The sequence below is a fragment of the Mastomys coucha genome, unplaced genomic scaffold, assembly GCF_008632895.1.
Source record: "Mastomys coucha isolate ucsf_1 unplaced genomic scaffold, UCSF_Mcou_1 pScaffold15, whole genome shotgun sequence".
Taxonomy (NCBI): Eukaryota; Metazoa; Chordata; class Mammalia; order Rodentia; family Muridae; genus Mastomys; species Mastomys coucha.
In genome coordinates this window covers 153,746,220-153,751,122 of record NW_022196897.1, presented here as the reverse complement: position 1 = coordinate 153,751,122, position 4,903 = coordinate 153,746,220, and the positions used below count along the sequence as shown (strand labels likewise).

Below are 4,903 nucleotides of genomic sequence, written 5' to 3'. Positions count from 1 at the left end.
TAGTTTGTTGGGTTTTGATTGGTTGGTTGGTTGGTTGACTGACTGGTTGGTTGGTTGATTGGCTAGTTGGTTGACTGACTGGTTGGTTGGTTAGTTGGTTGGTTGCTTTGTTGGTTGGCTGGTTGATTGGGTTTTTGGTTGGATGGTTGGAGTTTGGGTTTTTTTTATTTTATTTTTGCTTGGTTTGTTGGGTGTTAGTTGATTGGTTGGTTGGCTGGTTAGTTGGCTAGTTATGATACTAGAAACTGAATTCTGGTCTTCACATTGGCCAAACAAGCACTCTCTCACTGAGTTACAACACCCGCCTTTTTTTCATTCTATATTTTGACACAGGGTCTTATTAGGTTTCCCAGGCTGCTGGCCTTGAACTCATTCTGTAGCCCAGGCTAGCCTTGAACTTGTGATCCTCCTGCCTCAGCTGTGATTACAGCTCTGCTCAATTAATCCTAACTAAGATGAGTCAAACTTGGTCAAGAAAACCACTGTCCGGGGCATTTCCAGGCATCTGTTTCTTAGTCACTCACAGACTGCTAAAGCTTCAGACCGATTGCATATCTGGTGGTGTTTTATAAAGGTCATCCTGCCTCTTATCCTGCCTCCAGCCTGCAAGGCCCTGGGTCCCCATTCCAGCCCCACACCCTCACTCACATGAGCCATACAAACAGCCATAGAGAGCCACTAGTGCTCAGCCGTGAGGGAAACACTCACTCCAAACCCTCAGAAGAGGAAGTAAGACCAGCAGGACATCTGAGAAGGGACCTAAGGGTAAGGGGAGCCATGGGAGGATTTGGAGCTGGGGAGTCCCATGGCCTGCCTACATAGATGGAGGCCTCTGAATGGAGACAAAATCCCCCATGTCCTCCAGGTCCAGAGTGATGCAGCTGATTGAGCAAGCTGTGCCATAGGTCTAGCTGAAAGGGACACAAATTGGTACCCTTGCTCGCTCAGCCAAGCAGAGGAGAGAACGTCTGCACACGGGAAGGAAGTTCACAGGGTGGACAACTGTAGAAGATGCCTCAAGTGGCTCATTGGTAACAATGGTGGAATGCCCAAGCAGGAGCCGAGGGCTGTTTGAGAAGAGGCTAGGTCTTTTGGAGGCCATCAACCTTGACCCCAAGCAGACTCCCATGCACACAAAGCCACTCCCATGCCCAGTCGGGAATGTGGCCCTGAATACACTGAGCCTCCCACTTCCACCAAGGCGGTTTTCTTTCCTCGCATGCGCTACACTCTTGAGAGCCGCCCAGACAGTGAAAGTACCCCAAGCACTCGGGAAGACAGGCCCAGCTTCCCCTTGGGCTGCTGAAATCACCTCTCTTACCTCATCTCTCTCCCCGTGCAAGGGACAGAACGCCATGTCTCACAAGAAGTTACCTCATTTGGGCCTCGCTAGGGTCCTAAGGAGAAGAAAAACTCCAAGTTTTCTCATTCTAAGCACACGCCTGCTGTGCATCAGGTACACATTGGGAGGTCTAGCCTAGTGACCTCCTCACCCTGGTGCAGCTCACAGGCCAAGGGCATTCTCAGACACTCACACTTGGTACATTGTGTATGTTTTTAAATCGTGTGTGTGTGTGTACAACACAGGACACATTTAGAGGTCAGATGACAACCTTGGGTGTCATTCCTCACCTGCCACTATGTTTGAGATGGTATCTGGTCTCGTTCACCACTGTGTCTGCCAGTCTGGCTAGCCCATGAGCTTCAGGGAGTTCTCCTGTCTCTGCCTCCCCTTCCTGCATAAAAACATAGGGACCATAAGGCATGCTAACGTGTCCATTCTTTATTGTGGACTCTTAGGATTTGAATTCAGGTCCTCACGCATGTGCACCAAGTACTCAACTCTCAAGCCTTGCTCTTAACCACTAGGTATCCGGCCTCCCACCAGTGTCTGGTGTGCTTGCCGTAAGGACACCCAGCTCACCTCAGAGAGTCAAGCCAGCTCCAAATGAATTCTGTACGGAGCCCAGCTTAGAATTTGGGAAGCTGAGATCAAAAATCAAGGCTCCATCACTTTCCGTCACACTGACAGACAGAAGGATGAATTCTAAGCTCCAGCGGCATCTCTGCTGGCTGGGTCCCTCCGCCGTCCATCTGCAGCCTCTCACCGAAGCATCACTGGGCCTGCGAAAGCCACAGAGCATCAGCTCTGCCTTCCATGGAAGAAAACAGGCTCAGCATGGGAACTTGACCCACTGCACAGCAAGGCTCCCAGACCAGGTCTTGCTCTTCCCTCTAGGCTCACTTCCTCCACGAAGCCTGCCAAAGGCACAATCCTTCCACCATGGCTTTGGTAGATTTGGTACTCAACCCTGGCACATGCTCATTTGCGTAGCTTTTTGTTTTGTTTTGTTTTGTTTTGTTTAAGACAGGGCCTCACATCCATGGCTCTCCTGGAACTCACTACATAGACCAGGCTGGCCTCAGACTCACAAAGATCCTCCTGCATCTACCTCCCCAGCGCTGGGCTTAAAGGCATGTGATACCCGGCTCACTTGCACATTTTATTAACATGTATCCTTTCGTATTCATCCACATTTGCCTATCCTTTCCTAGGCTGCCTCTCCGAGTGTGCCCACGAGCTCCCGAGAGCTGCCTCTCCATGAGGTAGCTCCCCTGTGCACCTCACACTCCCAAGCCACATACATCCCTTTGCACCTGGGCGAGCCTGCCCACACACTCCCTCACCAGGTGCAGTGGCTGCCAACTTTCCCAGGAGTCCTCCTCTGGCTTGCCCTGACTCTCCCACCAGCCTAGCTGCCCCCCCTTACGGGAACTCCAGGCAGAGCCTCACTACCCCGTGATAATTATCTAAACCCTCATGTCCCCGGCCTGGGGCTCATGCCTGGTGACTTCAGTCCTCACAGCGAGGGTGAGTGGGATGGGGAAGCTGGGGAGACAGCTCTGTGGGATGACGGGGGGCCCCTGCCTGCCTGTTCCCTGATGGGAGCTTTGGCAATTGGGGAAGGCAGCGGTTTTACTGAGAAAAAAGGAGAACAAAACAGGCAGGAGGTAGAGGCTCCCAGCCTGGGTGAATCAAGGCTGAGTGGGCGGTTGGAGGGAAGACCCTGCTGGAGTGTTGAGTGAAGAGAGGTCATGAGCCAGAAGGGCCTACAGGCAGAGCACCTGAGCAGAGCCTTGAAGACTGCACTCCTGTGGCAGCTCCGACCTCCCAGCCCCCGCCCAGCCCCCTGTCAACAAGTGTACATATGCCCACTTAAAGGAGCAGGAAGAACGCATGTGCTCAGAGAAGCAAACCATTTGGCCCCAGGACACACAGCAGCTATGTGTGTAGCTGGAGCTAGCACCAAGCTCTGCCTCAGAGAAGAGATTCCAAGCAGACACCCCAGTTGGGTCTCAACTCCACGCCAGATCCCCATCTGTAATCAGTGCCCGTGACTACATCGATCCTCCCTGGGTCTTGTTTTCTTGATCAGTGTACATAACAACATTCCAACCTCATGGGTCGTGTGTGTGCATGCGTGTGTGTGTGTGTGTGTGTGTGTGTGTGTGTGTGCGCGCGCGCGCGCGTGTGGTGGGGGGCATCTATGACCCAGTGCAGAGCTTTCCAATCCCACTTCCCCAGAGTTCGAATTTAATAAAAGCTGCCTCTCTCATCCCAGATTGGCCATGGGTAGCCTCTCTGCCCTGGCCTTAGGCCACGGTGACAAACACATCCTAGGCCCTGGGAACACAGAAGCAGAAGGGCAGACAAGGTCCCTCATGGCGCTTGGCTGGCGAGCTGTAGGAAAGAGGCGGGCATTAGCATGAAGCCCTCTGAGAGACCGTGGTGCTCACTGGGAAAACTCCGCAACACAAGTTATCATCTGATGGTAGTGGCGGAGGCGGTGGCGGAACACGCCTGCCTTCAGTTCCGGCACTCGGGAGGCAGAGGCAGGCAGAGCTCTTTGAGTTTGAGGTTAGCCTGGTCTACAGAGCTAGTTACAGGACAGCTAGGGCTACGAAGAGAAACCCTGTCTTGGAAAAAAAAAAAATTACCCTCCAATGCGTGGGCTAGATGACATTCCTCCCTAGCTCAAAACTCCACCGTGCTTCCCCATCCTTCAGGAGTAAGTGTGACACCATAATAAGGCCACCACACCTCTCAGGGGACGTCTGTGTGACCTTGTCTCCTGTCCCTCCACTCTGGCCTCTCACGTCCTTCAGACATATTGCCATCTTTCGAGCTCCACCTCCACCTGAAGACTGAGTACCCTGCTCCTTACAGCTGGCCAAGGCTAACCCTTCCGGTCTCTGCCCCACCCCTCTCTCTTTGTTCTGGTCTCTTTTCTCCCATCTCTATGAAAGACCACGCAAAATGGAAAGAAAAAAAAAACCAGCCAGGAAAAAAGCATGAATCATATGTTTACAGGCACTAATTAATTACTAAGCTCAAAAATCCAATTTCCATTCTTTCTTTTCCCCGTCTTTGCCCTTTGAGAATGCTTGGAATCTGCGTCCTTTCCCAATGCAAAAGTATGTCAAGTTTATTTTTAGTAAAAGCACATGATGACTGAGGTTGTTATTCAGTCTCCCGCGTCAGTGGGGAGCTGGCCACAAGTGCTGGATGCTCTTCGAATTGGGTCCCGAGAGTCTGGCTGGCCCACACCGGCCAGTTGGGGTCAGAGTGACCCTAGCAAGGTCCGAGGATTAGGACTTAAGGGGATTGAGGCTGCAGTTCCTCCTCCAGGCCAGGAGAGGCGCTATGGAGTCGGGGAACTAAAGGTAGATTCTCTGCTCCCAATTGGTGGAGACAAAGCCTTCTTTCTGGATTAGTTTAACATTTGGACCATCCACGCCCTGTGTTCGGGAAGCATGTGGTAGGACAGACAAGACTCTGACTCTCTCAATCTCTCTCTCTCTCTCTCTCTCTCTCTCTCTCTCTCTCTCTCTCTCTCTCTCT

The 4,903-nt window shown here is 52.2% G+C and overlaps 1 long non-coding RNA gene across 3 annotated transcripts in view; it reads right to left on the bottom strand.

The window, feature by feature from the left end:
- Positions 1–4,903, bottom strand: part of LOC116092542 — a 31,183-nt gene that overhangs the window by 23,261 nt on the left and 3,019 nt on the right. For 2 of the 3 annotated variants that reach the window (XR_004119306.1, XR_004119305.1), the window contains exons 1-4: positions 4,000–4,060; positions 1,925–2,124; positions 1,633–1,736; positions 1,322–1,397 (exon numbers count right to left, since the gene is read on the bottom strand). This is a non-coding gene — a long non-coding RNA (uncharacterized LOC116092542). Of the gene's footprint in view, positions 1–1,321; positions 1,398–1,632; positions 1,737–1,924; positions 2,125–3,999; positions 4,061–4,903 lie in introns of those variants that run through there. The other variant, XR_004119307.1, reaches the window with a different exon arrangement.